This window comes from Giraffa tippelskirchi, chromosome 14 (assembly GCF_054371585.1).
Source record: "Giraffa tippelskirchi isolate mGirTip1 chromosome 14, T2T-mGirTip1v1.2.pri, whole genome shotgun sequence".
Taxonomy (NCBI): Eukaryota; Metazoa; Chordata; class Mammalia; order Artiodactyla; family Giraffidae; genus Giraffa; species Giraffa tippelskirchi.
In genome coordinates, this window is record NC_137288.1 from 26,554,933 (window position 1) to 26,572,753 (window position 17,821).

The 17,821-nt window shown below is 41.1% G+C and overlaps 1 long non-coding RNA gene across 1 annotated transcript in view; it reads right to left on the bottom strand.

The window, feature by feature from the left end:
• Nucleotides 1-2,346: 2,346 nt before the first annotated feature.
• The window catches only part of LOC145534461 (uncharacterized), a 46,554-nt gene continuing 31,079 nt past the window's right edge, over nucleotides 2,347-17,821 (bottom strand). The window contains exon 4 of the long non-coding RNA XR_014074646.1: nucleotides 2,347-4,601. This is a non-coding gene — a long non-coding RNA (uncharacterized LOC145534461). The remainder of the gene's footprint in view (nucleotides 4,602-17,821) is intronic.

Genomic DNA, 17,821 nt, shown 5'->3' on the forward strand with positions numbered 1-17,821 from the left:
TCTACTAAAAAAAAAAAAAGAACACAACACAAGACCTGTTGGGGGCTTACGAGTACTGTAGCCCAGGAGAGAGCCTCCTGGAACAGAAGACCTGCTCCAAAGTGCTGGGAAGGGGTGTCAGTATATATGTGATCTTGGTGAAGTGGGTTCCTGCAATCAAGCACTCACCTCACTAGAAGGATGCTGCTGGTCATAAGGAGCAGATGTCATTGTTAATTATTTTAGTGCTTTTCTAGGTGTGAGCAGATACAAGAATTTAGGTTCATAAAATTTTCTCCAGAAAATACCCATCTAAAGGCTTGTCCTGCTGGATTTTCCCCAAGCACAGAGAGCCTCATTCCTGATCTCATCTTTGAGCTCTTTTCAGGGTTATGTTAAAGGTCAGCAACTGCAGTGTCTAGTGACTTAACCTCTGTAGAGCCAGATGATGAGTGATATTCTCTAGTTTGTACCTCCAAAAAGAAAGTCCAGTTTCAGGTGACCATACACCTTACAGATCTTGATGGTGGCTTTCTCACACATTCTTGGGTTCTAATCTGATGAGCAGTGCAGTTGCCAGCTGAACACCCATTTCTATGTGAAAATTCCCAACTGAGGCTATTGAAAATAAGTTCTCTCATTGCAAATACTAGGAATCTGTGGCTTAATGGGAAGTAATTTTGTGTTGCTTGCAAGTGCATTGTCAAGTCCTAGGAGGAAGAAGTATTATATTGTATTTTTTTTTTTATTATTCTTAAAGTCTCCCAGAATTAGGTATAGTGTTCTGGGAAAATAGTTGTTTGACACATGAATCATGCTATGCATACTTATTCAACCCAGTTACCAAGTCTCGTTATATTCTGGTGAAACATATTGTAGGGGAGCAAAGTTTGTCTCTTTGGCGTGAGGATTATTTTAGGCTGGTTGTTTGTGAGAAATAAAGTCTCAGGAAAAGCTTTACCTCTGTCCTGTTAAACTGCCTAAAATGGGGCCCATCCGAAGAAGAGAGTGGTCACCAGAGCCAGTTGTAGGGAATATGAGCTCAGTGTGATAGATGGGGGTGGGGGTGAGGGAAAACTCAGCAAAGCCTGTTTGATCAAAGCCCTCTCTGTGTCCCATTGTCCCTCAATAGTATGGCAAACATTTGTTTACCAAGCATTTATTTTTCCCTGTCTTTCTACAGGTCTGTCCCTCATCTTGAAAGTCCCAAACCCCTACCCCTTTCTCCTTCTTTCTGATGCCATATAAGCCTCAATTGTCTGATTTGTCCTTGAGTCTCATTTTTCTTACAGGGCCCCTTTTTACATAATTAAATTGGATTTTCTCCTGTTCATCTGTCTCATGTCAGTTAAATTCTTGAACCAGCCAGAAGAACCTCAAAGAGTAGCAGAAAATATTTTCCTTTCCCAACAATAGAAAAACTGACATGGGGTAAAACTCAGTAATAATCAAAAATTGAGGGGGGGAATGAGTTGGTATTCTAGATTATTGGAGGAAACAGATGAACTCACTCAAGAAAAAGAATCATTATTCTCAAAACATGTTGTAACCCAGCTGTTACTTGTACCTCTGGAGGAGTCACACAATATGAGGTTGTATAATTTAAATGTAAGTGGAGAATCTCTCAGAGGATTCATCCACACCATTATAATTTTATGCCAGACTTCAGACTCCTTCAGAGTGTACAGTCTTTGCCCAGCATTTTCGAGAGGGGGTATTACTTCTTCTGGGGTTTCCCAAGTAGCTCGGTGGTAAAAAAAAAAAAAAAAAAAATCTGCCTTCAGTGCAAGAGATGCATGTTCCATGCCTGGATCGGGAAGATTCCCTAGAGGAGGAAATAGAAATCCACTCCAGTATTCTTGCCTGGAAAATCCCATGGACAGAGGAGCCTGGTGGGCTCCAGTCCATGGGGTTTCAAGGAGTCATCCATGACTGAGCAACTGAGCACACACATTCACATTATTTCTTCTGCTCTCTATATCTTCTGATTAGTTCCCATTATGGTTCCAACCAAACCATCAGTTATCTTTTAATATTTTTTAAACATTTATTTATTTGCCTATGTTATGTCTTAGACGGGGAATACTGGATCTTTCATTGCAGTGTGCTTCTCTCTAGTTATGTTGCATGGGCTCAGTTGCCCCATGGTATACAGGATCTTAGTTCCCTGACCAGGGATCAAATACCCATCGCCTGTGTTGGAAGGTGGATCCTTAACCACTGGACCACCAGGGAAGTCCCCAAGCCATCACTTTTAATGAAAGATTTTGCCTTGAAGCAAATAAAGAGCTCCATCATTTTCACATTGAATATTAAGCCAAGAGGAGAGAAGAAGGAATGGTATAACTCTGGAGCAAAATGTATGTATTTTCTCCTTTTTATTGAGTGCAAAATAGTCATGAGTCGCTGATGATACATAAACCAGAAACACCCATTACCTAGGAAAAAAGAAGCATTGAACTGCCAATTATCTTGAACGTGTGTTTTGCTCACCTGCCTAGGAAAATGCTTCTGAATGCATCATCATCAATGATTGGCAGAGAATAATTACATTGTTCCTGTATAGCTTTGAAAGATTAAAAGGTATATTAAGAAGTAATTTAAAGGTAATAGTGTACATAGTGATTTCTCTTCAATTTGTGTAAATAATCAGTAACCAGAGTGGAAAAAAAAAGAAAAAAAAGCTCTCTTTGATAATACACATTGTTATGCAGAATGTCTGTCATTTCAGCATAATCAGATGAATTTTTGTTTGCAAATTATAAATTATTCAGAAAGCTTCTTATTACAGTTATGTGGCTGTTTACTGTGGGAGGGAGAGCACACTTCATTTTCCTGATGTACACTCTAAAAACGGAGACAAAAATAAAGCGTTTGGCACATTTAGTGGGAGTTCCTGTTCCAAGCTAAATACAAAAGGAAGACAAATGCAATAATTGAGCTGCGTTTATGAAACCAAAACATAATTGCGTTCGGGATCCTGCGGCTGGTTCTTCATGTGTAACTGGCTTTGCATAACCGACTCCAAGAGAGTGTGCCCATCTGCTCTGCACTAGGAGCCGGGGTCACTGTCCGCATTGAAGGTCACCACGCAGCTCTGAGAACAAGCACAGTGTCCGAAAGCAACCTGCCACTTTGAGAAGCAATCAAGCAGTTTCCACAGAGCTGATTGCCTCCAACTTCACCTCGAGGCATTTAACAGAGTGACAGCCTGGTCTTGATTAATCAGCAGAGGCACTAATGAACCAGCCTTGCCTGAGGTCTCCTGCACTCTCTGATTCCTAACTGCCTCTTTAGTGAATAACTCCGGGCCTCAAGTGAGCTTCACACTGGCAGTCCCACTTCTGCCTGGCCGCAGACACTTGACGACAGAGGAGAAAGTCCTGCTAAGTGGCGTGTTCCTGTTTGTTATTTCTCAAAATGCACCTCAGAAATATTTAACCTGAGAGAGTGAGACACACGGATATTGGGTTAGGATTTCAAGCTGAGAACATGACTTGCTCAAGCACTGAGTCCCATCACAACAGATTCAAGAGAATCAGGAACACTGTATGTGCAGCTCCCGACACAGTCTGAGCATATAACAGGCACTGTTTCAATGCATGTCCAACCAGCTTTCTGAACCTGGCAAGGAAATAAAAAGTGGGAGACCACTGACTTACACTGAGCTCTTCAGAAGCACAGCCTGAGACAACACTCATGTTCAAGTGATGCATTTGGGAGGTAATCCCAAGAAACCCTGGGAAACAAGCAGGGAAGAGAGACACCAGTTCAGTACAGTTCAGTCGCTCAGTCATGTCCGACTCTTTGCGACCCCATGGACTGCAGCACGCCAGGCCTCCCTGTCCATCGCCAACTCCAGGAGTTTACTCAAACTCATGTTCATTGAGTTGGGGATGGCATCCAACCATCTCATCCTCTGTCGTCCCCTTCTCCTCCTGCCTTCAATCTTTCCCAGCCTCAGGGTCTTTTCCAGTGAGTCAGTTCTTCGCATCAGGTGGCCAAAGTATTGGAGTTTCAGCTTCAGCATCAGTCCTTCCAATGAATATTCAGGACTGATTTCCTTTAAGATGGACTGGTTGGATCTCTTAGCAGTCCAAGGGATTCTCAAGAGTCTTCTCCAACACCACAGTTCAACGGCATCAATTCTTCAGCACTCAGCTTTCTTTATAGTCCAACTCTCACATCCATACATGACTACTGGAAAAACCATAGCTTTGACTAGATAGACCTTTGTTTGCAAAGTAATGTTTCCAAAGTAATGACACCAGAGGGAAGGTCAAAAACAGAGTTTGTATCATCTGCCAGATTGCCACTGTGCTCCACTGATGCTCACTGCCACCAAAGCACTCAGAAAACTGGTGAGGACAAGCACCTCAGAGTTATCCCCAGAGGCAGAGCTGCAGGAGGTTAATCCTCTGGCTCCTTCAGCCCCTGGTGAGGAGCTGCCGGGGGTGGAGGTCTGGATCCATCTCATCGCATGTTCATCTGCCACATGCCTAAGCAGTCTGGGCTTTGTCACTCGAACAAAACTTCAGGCAAAGAGTTACTGGGAGTTGATGACCCAAGGAGATATGGGCAGGTACCCATAGCATCTGCTTCAACTGAAAAACCAGTTATACCTGCATTAAAAAACAAACAAACAAACATATATATATATATATGTATATATATATATATATATATATATATATATATATCAGCCCAGTGGTCCCCAACCCCTTGAGTTAAAATCCACATTGGTTTTCCTCCTCTGAACACTCTGACTAGTATCTAGATCCACAGCCCAGAAGTCTACTGAGTGGTAGGAGAAATTTGGATGTGATCTAAAATACCTCTCCTAGATAAATCCACAAAACAGACTCCTGCCCTTAGATACACGAGATGGATGGCAGTTGTTTCATGTATGTCTGGGGTGTCTCTAGGTGATACTGGTACTGGCGACCCCAGATACATCTTCTTGTAGCAGAACCCTGGCCAAGTGTACAGAAGCAAACAGGTGGTCACAGCTAGACCAGGTTTCTGCTTGAATCTGAGTCTGGATTCATATACTAGTGTCCATGTGGACTCTTCTGACCCACTCCTGGACCCAACTGTATTTGACTCAACGTGTGCAAACCCAGGTACAACCCTCCTGTGAAAACGAACACTTCAAATATCAATGATGAAGAGCCCACCAAACTAGCATCTAGCCCCCCAAGCTAGCATTCTCTTGCTCAACAATACATTCTCTTTTTCTTAAGCAAACTATTTCTTTTATATTTTATCTTGGAAAATATTTCATAGGACATGATAACTTGCTATTATAAATCAGTCATTTCATAGCATTTTCCACTGCAAAAAATTATGCAAACGATGTTCATACTACACATTTAATGTGCCAAAGCTATATTGTTGTTTAGTTGCTAAGTCTGACTCTTTTTGCAACCCCATGGACTGTAGCCTGCTACACTTCTCTGTCCATGGGATTTCCCAGGCAAGAATACTGTAGTGGGTTGCCATTTCCTTCTCCAAGGTGTTTTCCCACCCAGGAATCGAACCGGCATCTCCTGCATTGGCAGGTAGATTCTGTAACACTGAGCCTCCTGGGAAGCCTCCTGCCAAAGTTATACATTGAAATAAATTGTGAAATCCACAGTGACTATCCAACCAGTGCCATTCACTGGAGCCAAAGAAACCACAACAATAAGCAAAACCTCTTGCTTCTCATTAGTTATTGCTTTTGCCGTTGGACTTGGAGTCCATGCTTTTCACTTCCTGTTCTTAATGGTTATTTAGAGATCCTGAGGGCAATTAAAGAGCTCTTGCTTTCCTTTCTAGAAGGGGCTAGATTTGGTGGCAATTAAAATGTTAGGATCCCTGAAACAAATAGCTTCCTCTTTGTGTCCCATTAGGATGCAAGTGCGAGTCTGAATCTACAAAGATCTTGGTGGTCGGTATCCTAGGTGCCTAATTGACTCTCTCTCCACATGCTGCAAGCAAATAATTAGAACAAACAAAACATGGAACATTTTTACCTCCAAATCACCTGCTTCCTGAGCCTCCCTAATTCATCCTTGAGCGGTTGGATACAAGATATACTCAAAAACTGGGGGACTTCTGGGATCAAGCAGGTCAAAACAAAAAGAAAAAACTTCCTGCTATAAAGGCTAGAAAGAGAAATAAGGCCATTTTCTCAACTCTTCAGGTACCCCCTACCTTCACCTAAATTGTCCATGTAAATTACTTGCAAAAATGTGATTGCCTTGAACTTCCCTCGGAATTGTTTAGGTAAAAGATTTATCTAAAGATTTTTCAGAAAAACTTGCACTCCAGAGATTCTTATTTCATATCTTAAAGAGTTGATGAGTATAAATCTGCTCACATATTGTGCCCTCCTTCCCCCCCGCCCCGATGCCCTGTACACCCACTTGCCTCATTCACGTGAAATTTAAGTCTTTTGCACATTTGCTGCTCCCAGATGTTCCTATAGATTCCCAGGGAGGGGCCCAGAGAAGAAGCTGAGTGTCTTGATGTCACAGATGCTACATACGTTTGCAGAAAATGTGGACCGTTCACCTCTGGGAAGCCATTCCCATGTGTAGTCATCCTAGATTTATGCACTTTTCTGCAGTTGGCAGTCAAGTGTTGTGATGGAGGAAGGGCTTTTTCTCACCAAGAGGCCCTTTGAGCTACTAGTGGAGTGTTTACAATCCATTCGGATGTGGACTCTGGGTTGATTGAAATGCTTGTTTACCTAGTTCTGGCCATAGAACTAAAAACTCAGTCCAGTAATGAGTTAAGTCCAATGATGAGTAACCTTATAATAAGAGGAGATGATGCATAGAAGGAAGATAACCATGTAAAGATGGGGGCAGAGATTGGAATGATGCACCGAGAAGCCAGAAGATCAAACCAGTTCATCCTAAAGGAAATCAAACCTGGAATATTCATTGGAAGGACTGATGCTGAAGCTGAAGCGCCAATAACTTGGGCACTGGATGTGAAGCGCTGACTCACTGGAAAAGACCCTGATGCTGGGAAAGATTGAAGGCATGAGGAGAAGGGGACGACAGAGGATGAGATGGTTGGATGGCATCACCGACTCGATGGATATGAGTTTGAGTAAACTCTGGGAGATAGTAAAGGACAAGGAAGCCTGGCGTGTTGCAGTCCATGGGGTCACAGAGAGCTGGACGTGACTTAGCTACTGGACAATGACAACAGCAGCAATAACAACCTACAACCAAGGAATGGCAAGGATTGCTGGGAGTCAGCAGATGCTGGCACAGGCAAGGAAGCATTCTTCTGTAGAGCCTTCAGAGAGAACCTTGATAAAGCCTTGATTTTGAACTTCTGGCCTCCAGAAGTTTCTCAGTTCCTAGTCATCCTCAGGAAATTCAATAACAATGTGAAAAGAATTTGTTGTTGTTTAGTCACTAACTTGTGTCCAACTCTTTGCAACCCCGTGGACTGGAGTCCACCAGGCTTCTCTCTCCATAGGTTTTCCCAGGCAAGAATACTCGAGTGGGTTGCCATTTCCTTCTCCAGGGGATCTTCCCACATCTCCTGCATGGGCAGGTGGATTCTTTACCACTGAGCCACCTGTATTGTCATTATTTATTATTCTTATCCATGATATTTTTTAAGTGGATAGAGATTTTAATCATTCAAAACAGACAAATGCTAAATTTTAAAATTTTTAAAAATTTCTTTTTCAGTGGGAACCAAATATCTGTATTTATTAAGAACTATCAATGGAACACTGATGATCTAATGAATTCATTTTCATTTTCTTATTTTGAGGAGTTGCCCCCGCCCTTGTATATTCCACAGGATGACCTTTCAGGTTTCAAGTTTTGTGCCTCTGTTGCTCTTTCCCTGGAAGAAATTAGCAGACCTTTCACATTTTCTAAAGGAAGCATCAGCTAGGGTCCATAGAAAAAGTAATGGCTTAGAAACCTTGATGAATGCCAGTTCTCCCAGGGCACATCAACCCTGAGTGTGCCTGTGTATGCATGGAGAAAATGGCAGATTTGAATAAACATCCGGAAACGTATTGACAGAGTTCCAGAACCTGCTGGCCATCCACACTTATTTGTACTTTCTTTGTGCTGCATGGAGCTCTTCGAACACTGAAGTTAACCCTTTAATTAACTGCATAGGGAGAAAAGTTTCCAGGTTACAAATGACCCAGCTGCATTCATTAAAAAATGACTTATTTAGCGCTTACTTTGTACAAAGCATAACACAAACACTGGGATACGTGCAGAAATTACCCCCTGCTCTCAAAGACTTTATAGAATATTCAGACAGAAAGACACATGATAAATCATGATAGATTGGTAGGATGAGTCATAAAGTAATTTTAGAAGGCATCCCAGTATTCATGGATATCTGAGCATACGTTGAAGACTAGAGGGTCTTTCTGCCAAGAATCTAGTTGCACTCATGCTTGAGAAGCATTTAGCAAAATAACTCAAATCACAGGGGAAAGGATCAAATCATAGCAGTTTGATCTGAGAACAAAGTCGGAGAATCAAGCTATTTTGAAGGAATCTCAAGGAAGGTGGATTAGATGATCACACAACTCCTTCCCTATGAACTTACATTTAATTTCAGGATCGGAGGAATGATTGCTAAAAACTGAAAGAGCTACAGCACCTAAATCTCAAGGGGCAAAATTAGAAGTTCAAGTACTATTGTTTTCAGAGACTATAGACAAAGGTGGAAAGGCTTCAGCATGAGCAACGTTGGAACAACTTCACTATGGCTTCCAAGAAGGCAGGAGACAGCTCTTAGAGCAGTACTGGCAGGGGGTTTGGTACATTGCTTTGTCGTTTGCATTGGTCCTTTGCACCATCTTCAAAATCCTCAGCTCCATCCTTATGCAGCTAATGGTGAGAAATAAAATGGAGGATGCCACATAGACAGAAAGAAGTTGTTTACATGAACTGAGTAGATATGAGGCAGCCCCAGGTCTTACAGAAATAGTCGAGGGGAGAAAATTTCAAAGGTCTGGAGATGCTGCAATTGCAGTAGTAATAGAGCCATAAGGATGGTTTTGTGGTTCTCTTAATGAAAAGTCAAGTCAGGCTTTATTCTCAATGTAGTAATGACCTGAAAAGGTCAGTTTTCATTCCAATCCCAAAGAAAGGAAATGCAAAAGAATGCTCAAACTACCACACAATTGCACTCATCTCACATGCTAGCAAAGTAATGCTCAAAATTCTCCAAGCCAGGCTTCAACAGCACATGAACTGAGAACTTCCAGATGTTCAAGCTGGATTTAGAAAAGACAGAGGGAACAGAGATCAAATTGCCAACATCCATTGGATCATCAAAAATGCAATAGAGTTCCAGAAAAACATCTACTTCTGCTTTATTAAATACGCCAAAGCCTTTGACTGTGTGGATCACAAAAAACTGTGGAAAATTCTGAAAGAGATGGAATACCAGAACACCTGACCTGCCTCCTGAGAAATCTGTATGCAGCTCAGGAAGCAACAGTTAGAACTGGACATGGAAAAAAAGACTGGTTCCAAATCAGGAAAGGAGTACGTCAAGGCTGTATATTGTCACGCTGCTTATTTAACTTATATGCAGAGTACATCATGCAAAATGCCAGGCTGGAAGAAGCACAAGCTGGAATCAAGATTGCAGGGAGAAATATCAATAACCTCAGATATGCAGATGACACCACCCTTATGGCAGAAAGTGAATAAGAACTAAAGAGCCTCTTGATGAAAGTGAAAGAGGAAAGTGAAAAATTTGACTTAAAGCTCAACATTCAGAAAACTAAGATCATGGCATCTGGTCCCATCACTTCATGGGAAATAGATGGGGAAACAGTGGAAACAGTGTCAGACTTTATTTTGGGGGGCTCTAAAATCACTGCTGATGGTGATTGCAGCCATGAAATTAAAAGATGCTTACTCCTTGGAAGGAAGGTTATGACCAACCTAGATAGCATATTTAAAAGCAGAGACATTACTTTGCCAACAAAGGTCCGTCTAGTCAAGGCTATGGTTTTTCCAGTGGTCATGTGTGGATGTGAGAGTTGGACTATAAAGAAAGCTGAGTGCCGAAGAATTGATGCTTTTGAACTGTGGTGTTGGAGAAGACTCTTGAGAGTACCTTGAACTGCAGGGAGATCAAACCAGTCCATCCTAACGGAGATCAGTCCTGGGTGTTCATTGGAAGGTCTGATGTTGAAGCTGAAACTCCAATACTTTGGCCACCTGATGCGAAGAGATGACTCTTTGGAAAAGACCCTAATGCTGGGAAGGATTGGGGGCAGGAGGAGAAGGGGACAACAGAGTATGAGATGGTTGGATGGCATCACCGACTCGATGGACATGGCTTTGGGTAAACTCCGGGAGTTGGTGATGGACAGGGAGGCCTGGCATGCTGCGATTCATGGGGTTGCAAAGAGTCGGACATGATTGAGTGAACTGAACTGAACTGATGGGACCAGATGCCATGATCTTTGTTTTCTGAATGTTGAGCTTTAAGCCAACTTATTCACTCTCCTCTTTCACTTTCATCAAGAGGCTCCATAGGGGTGGTGTCATCTGCATATCTGAGGTTATTGATATTTCTCCTGGCAATCTGATTCCAGCCTGCGCTTCATCCAGCCTGGCATTTCGCATGATGTACTCTTCATATAAGTTAAATAAACAGGGTGACAATATACAGCCTTGACGTACTCCTTTCCCGACTTGGAACCAGTCTGTTTTTCCATGTCCAGTTCTAACTGTTGCTTCCTGACCTGCTACAGATTTCTCAAGAGACAGGTCAGATGGTCTGGTATTCCCATCTCTTTCAGAATTTTCCACAGTTTATTGTGATCCACATAGTCAAAGGCTTTGTCATAGTCAATAAAGCAGAAATAGATGTTTTTCTGGAACTCTCTTGCTTTTTCAATTATCCAGTGGATGTTGGCAATTTGATCTCCGTTTCCTCTGCCTTTTCTAAATCCAGCTTGAACATCTGGAAGTTCACGGTTCACATGTTGCTGAAGCCTGACTTGGAGAATTTTGAGCATTACTTTGCTAGTGTGTGAGATGAATGCAATTGTGGGGTAGTTTGAGCATTCTCTGGCATTGCTTTTCTTTGGGATTGGAATGAAAACTGACCTTTTCCAGTCCTGTGGCCACTGCTGAGTTTTCCAGATTTGCTGGCATATCGAGTGCAGCACTTTCACAGCATCATCTTTGAGGATTTGAAATAGCTCAACTGGAATTCCATCACCTCCACTAGCTTTGTTCATAGTGATGCTTTCTAAGGCCCACTTGACTTCACATTCCAGGATGTCTGGCTCTAGGTGAGTGATCACACCATCGTGATTATCTGGGTCGTGAAGATCTTTTTGTACAGTTCTTCTGTGTATCCTTGCCACCTCTTCTTAATATCTTCTGCTTCTGTTAGGTCCATACCATTTCTGTCCTTAATCGAGCCCATCTTTGCATGAAATGTTCCCTTGGTATCTCTAATTTTCTTGAAGAGATCTCTAGTCTTTCCCATTCTGTTGTTTTCCTCTGTTTCTTTGCACTGATCGCTGAGGAAGGCTTTCTTATCTCTCCTTGCTATTCTTTGGAAGTCTGCATTCAGATGGGAATATCTTTCCTTTTCTCCTTTGCTTTTCGCTTCTCTTCTTTTCCCAGCTATTTGTAAGGCCTCCTCAGACAGCCATTTTGCTTTTTTTCATTTCTTTCCCATGGGAATGTTCTTGATCTGGTCCCATCACTTCATGGCAAATAAATGGAGAAGCAATGGAAACAGTGAGAGACTTTATTTATTTATTTATTTTGCTCCAAAATCACTGCAGATAGCGACTGTAGCTGTGAAATTAAGAGATGCTTCCTCCTTGGAAGCAAAGTTATGACCAAGCTAGACAACATATTAAAAAGCAGAGACATTACTTTGCTAACAAAGGTCCATCTTGTCAAAGCTATAGTTTTTCCAGTAGTCATGTACAGATGTGAGAGTTAGACTATAAAGTATGTTGAGCCCTGCAGAATTGATGCCTTTGAACTGTGGTGATGGAGAAGACTCTTGAGAGTCCCTTGGACTACAAGGAGATCCAACCAGTCCATCCTAAAGGAGATCAGTCCTGGGTGTTCATTGGAAGAACTAATGCTGAAGCTGAAACACCAATACTTTGGCCACCTGATGCAAAGAGCTGACTCATTGCAAAAGACCATGATGCTGGGAAAGATTGAGGGCAGGAGGAGAAGGGGACGACCGAGGATGAGATGGTTGGATGGCATCACCAACTCAATGGACATGAGTTTGACTAAATTCCAGGAGTTGGTGATGGACAGGGAGGCCTGGTGTGCTGTAGTCCATGGGTTCACAAAGGGTCGGACACGACTGACTGAACTGAACTGAATGACCTGAAAAACAGGTGTATGTACACAAAGAAAAGTAAAATAGGTGTACTAAGACTTGAGTCTGTGCAGGAAGATGTGTGATTCTTTTCAGTTGAAGTAATCAGAAAAGGTTTCATAAAATAAGGAGAAAGTGGGCAAATACTTGTGAAACTCTACAACTCAGACTGAAACTTGAACCCACAGTTTTTTAACTGAGAGCACTTCCTGGTCTCAGGACTTAATGAAGCTCGGGTTCTTAATGTCTTGTCACAGAAAGAATTCAGTGAGAGACAAAGTGATGGATAAGAAGTGGATTTATTTAGAGAAGAAGACACTCCACAAACAGAGTGTAGGCTAACTCAGAAGGTGAGGGGTCCTGAAATGGGGGTGGTCAGTTTTTATGAGATCAGAAGTAAAATAAACGTAGAGTAGGCTCACCACCTCTAGGGCATTAAATTGAACCACATACATTTCTGAACAGATGACGTAATAGGTAGAAAGCACATTTTCAATGAGGACGGGAAGACAGGCAGCAGAGTTTTCAGAGCCCGTATAGACAACCTTGTGGAAAAGTCTGGTACTGTGTCGATCTAAAGTCCTCAGTTCTGAGTACTGTGTCATTTACTATCTCTGTGACCTTTAGAAAGTTCTCTGGACTGTCAGTTTTCTCATCAGTGAAAAGGGATAGATGATACATAGACCAATGTGCTACTGTATTGATTATGTAAGCTATTATTTGTAAAAATCTTAGCCTAATCCTTCACATTTGGTAAACACAATACTAAAATGTTATTATAACTGTTGTTATATTGTTTTGTTTAGAGAACCTTATGATAATCACAAATTAGTGACTAAACTACTATGAAATTCATGATAAAGACCTTAAGAGATAAATTGTAAGGGGAGAAACCAAAAGCACTGGATGAAACTCATGATAAATAGACAATAAATATATCTGGCTGTCGTTCTTTTTGCTGTTGTTATTGTTGTTTAGTTGCTAAGTCCTGTCCAACTCTTTGTGACCCCATGTACTATAACCCATCAGGCTCCTCTGTCCATGGGATTTTCCAGGTAGGAATACTAGAGTGGTTGCTATTTCCTTCTCCAGGGGATCTTCCCAATCTAGGGATCGAAACTGTGTCTCTCCTGCATTGGCAGGCAGATTCTTCCCACTAAGGAAGCCCTTAACCAGTGTTAATTTTGGTCCACCATAAGACATTTTTAATATCTTCAATATTAAAATAGTCAACATTAAAATCAAAATATTAAACAACAAACATTGATTTTTAATATTTGTATTTTGTGCTACTAAGTGGAGTATTAAACTGACCAAAATGTTTAAATAAATTTGTCATTTTAAAAAATATCTTACTCTATTTTTTTAACTCAAACTGATTTTCACTGTTACTCCATTGAAATTTGAAACAGAGACTGAAAATTTGAAACATCTAAACTTTCAATAAACCTTAATTATTTGAAGCAAGCTGAATATCCAAAAATGTGAGCATTGCTTACATGAAACATGAAAGCCTACAAAATAATGTGTGTGGAATAACCCAATTTTGTTGAAAGACCAGCATATACACATTTTGTCTCTCCCTCTATTCTGACACTGTCAATCTGTCCATTTATTTCTCTTAGACATTGCCCATGCAAATAGAAAAAAAGAGTGGGTAGGATTGGGGATATTCTTTGTATTCTACTTTGTACGTCAGTGTTAACATTTCTTCCTGTAAATACTATGTATGTCTTCTCAAAACCCCCAAAATTAAACCCTTAAAATTTCTTTTTAAACAAAAATTGTAATAATTCCTATTATATTTAGTTTCATAATGTATGTAAACATCGCCTGTTAAAGGCCTTTAGGTTTTGCCCTGTTCTTTTTGGCAGACCTGTTGTCAATCACCTGTGTCAATTCTCTAATTGGGAACCTTTTTGTATCACTTCCTCTTTTATCTGCCATTTTAGTTCCCCTGTGTCATAAATTGCTAGACCAGGTTCACTCTAAGCCAGGAGCACTCAGGGTGTCTGCTAGCAAACGAATTAACTTCTAATGAATAAGAAATCCTAGTCCAGACCCCGGGGGCACCATTAAGAGAGACAGCTTCAATACAGCTTCAGTAAGTCTCTGTTCTGTAAAGATCAAGTTGGACTAATATCCATAAACAGGAAAGAGCATTAATTTGAGTCTTATTTGTACTTACCACAAAGTATAACCATTTATCAGCTTAAGTAAAAGAGTCTGTGACTTGCCAGCTACTTTCTTTGTGTGAGCACATTAAACCTAGCAGGCCCTTGAAAATAGCTATAAAAAAAAGACTGAACAATTAATTTAACATGAATTTCAAAACCTTTATTTGAAATTTCTTTACACCAAGTACTGGGCTTAGTGCAGAGGGTATGGAGAAACAAATGAGCAAGGCAAGTCTAGTTTTAAGAGGCCCCTAATCCAGCAAGGGAGAGAACTAATGGTGACTCAGAAGGTAAAGAATCTGCCTGCAACGCCGGAGACCCAGGTTCAATCCCTGGAGAAGGGGACGGCTACTCACTCCAGTATTCTTGTCTGGAGAATTCCATGGACAGAAGCTCGCTACAGTCCATGGGGTCACAAAGACTTGGATATGACTGAGCGACTAACACTTTCACTTCACTTTCAGTCTAGCAAGGGAGAGAACTAATTAATGTGCTGTTAAAAAATACATCAGTGAATATGGGAAATACAAACACCTTCAATTTAACCCAGGGCCGTATCCTTAAAGAAGAAGCAAACATGTAGATACACAGCTACAAACTAATGTGGGACCCCTGATATGAAATGGTGAGAGCATTTTTGTGTGTGTGTGCTCAGTCGTGTCTGACTCTGTGACCTTATGTACTGTAGCCCACCAGGCTCCTCTGTCCGTGGAATTTTCCAGGCAAGAATACCAGAGTGAGTTGCCATTTCCTCCTCCAGGGGATCTTCCTGACCCAGGGATCAAACCCACAGATCTTGTATCTCCTGCATTGGCAGGAGGATTCTACACCACTGCACCACCTCCGAAAACTAGAGAATCCTTTACTCTGATGATATATTTTCCAAAATTCCATAGCCTCGGTCTAATCATGAAAAAAACCAACAGCCAAAAAAGCCAAACCTAAACTGAGGGGACAATCCACAAAATACCCTGGCATTCGTCTTTGTAAGTATCAGGTCATGTAAGACAAGAAAAATCCAGAGAAATTCTCACAGTCCAGGGGAGATAGAAGAAACAGGATAACCAAATGCAATAGGGGACCCTGGATAGGATCCTGGAATAGAAAAAAAAAAAAGCACGTTATTGAAAAACCTGATGTTGGTATGTACCCCACAGACATGCAAGCCTTGTAATTGCCCAGCCTCACCACCTGAGAAATAATCCAGAGAAAAGGACAGCATCATCAGTGGTTTATTTGGTAGGGGATGGTACACGTCCGAAACAGAAGTGCTGGGGAAACACCCGACCCTGTACAGCAGACCGCAGACAGGACACAGCAGCAGTCTTCGCTACTCAGGGAAGAAGGAGGCTACCATTGATAAGGAGGGTTGACATCAGGTTGGCTCTTAAGTTACCAGGGAAACCAGTGGCTGGGGCAGTAGGCAGGCATGTAGGCAATAACTGATTAAGCCCTTTAATTTGAAGGATTGGAGAATCATGTGAATGAAGCAGAGACTGATGGAGCAGGGGCTACACAGAGAACAAGAGAACAGCCATATTGAATCATCTAATCGTACACCTGATGAAATCAGAATAAAACCTGAAGTTTAGTTAATAGTCAAGTACTAAGGTTGGTTTCTTAGATCTGATGAGTACACTACAATAATTCAAGATAATGATGTCACAATAATTCATGATAATGATGTCAGGCATAGGTGAAAGCAGTGAGGCGTATATGGGAACTCTCTGTATCTTTGCAATTTTGCAGCAAATCAAAAATTATTCCAAAATTGAAAGTTTATCCAAAAATAAATATGGTAAGTGATACAAGGTGTTCACAAGGATAGTTTCTAGGTTTCCCTTCAATTCTGTGTGGTTATATACAAAGTACCGAGGGAACTTCTTGGTGTGATTAATTCTACCTGGGGATTCAGGAAAAACTTTACTGAAGAGATAAAATTTGAGGCTAAGTAAGAACTTGCAGGCTTCCTTGGTGGCACAGTGGTAAATAATCCACTTGCCAATGCAGGAGACCCAGGAGATGTGGGTTCGATCCCTGGATCAGGAAGATCCCCTGGAATAGGAAATGGGAACCCATGCTAGTCATCTTGCCTGGGAGATCCATGGACAGAGGAACCTGGCAGGCTATAGTTCGTGGGTCACAAAAGAGTCAGACATGACTGAGTCACTGAACAATAACAACTCTCAACTCACTGAGGAGCCTGCAAGGCTTTAAAGGCACACAAACACACATACACACGGGCACAAAGATTAGTGGAAAAAAAAAATTGCATGTTTGAGCTCCAGAAGTAATCATATTGGCTGAAGCTGTGTTAGGATGTTCGTGGCTAACTTACCCAATAGGGCTGGAATCAAGTCCCAAGGGCCCATAATACTTTTATTGTATTATGCCCCCCCACCCCCAAATCTCAATTTTCTTAAAAATCAGAAGAAAATGAAAGAACTTTTAGCTCTATGAAAATGTTTTAATATACATTTTGATAGAGTTAACTTTATAACAAAGTAAGAGTAAAGATGTGTTAATATTTACTATTTTTTTAATTGGGCTTCCCTTGTGGCTCAGCTGGTAAAGATTCTGCCTGCAATATGGGAGACCTGGGTTTGATCCCTGGGTTGGGAAGATCCCCTGGAAATGGGAAAGGCTACCCACTCCAGTATTCTTGCCTGGAGAATTCCGTGGACTGTATAGTCCAGGGGTCACAAAGAGTTGGACACAACTGAGCGACTTTCACATGTTACATTTTTTTAATTACAAAGGGACCCAGGAAATTTATGTAGCATCCTGGTGGTGTTTATTTGTACCATCTTGTAATCGAGAGACCCATCTTTTTCCAGGAGGAAAAAATTCAATGAAATCGTTTTCATATATAATTTTAACACGTTTGTCTTTATAATAACAGTCATAAGATATATCCTTTTCAATGATTTTTGGAGGCAGGCATTCACAAAGGTAGAAGTGCCAAAAACTCATAAATCCCACAATATGCCCTCAGTGTTATTGCATGTGTGTCATTTTCATTGAGAGGTCAGCCAGATAATATTAAGATTGAATTAATTCCACCTAATGAGCTATTTAGTAATGTAATATAATTAAATATTTGTTAAAAAATGATTGTTTAGAGAAATTAGATCTAACAAACATCAACACACACACAGACACACACACCTTTTGTGGGGGGGGACACCTGTATTCTAAGAAATTTCTCTATTCTTTGTATCATTTCCTTTTTTCTTTGATGATTCTTCTAATCCTCATTTATTCTATGCTTTATTCTTTACATCACTGCCTTAAAA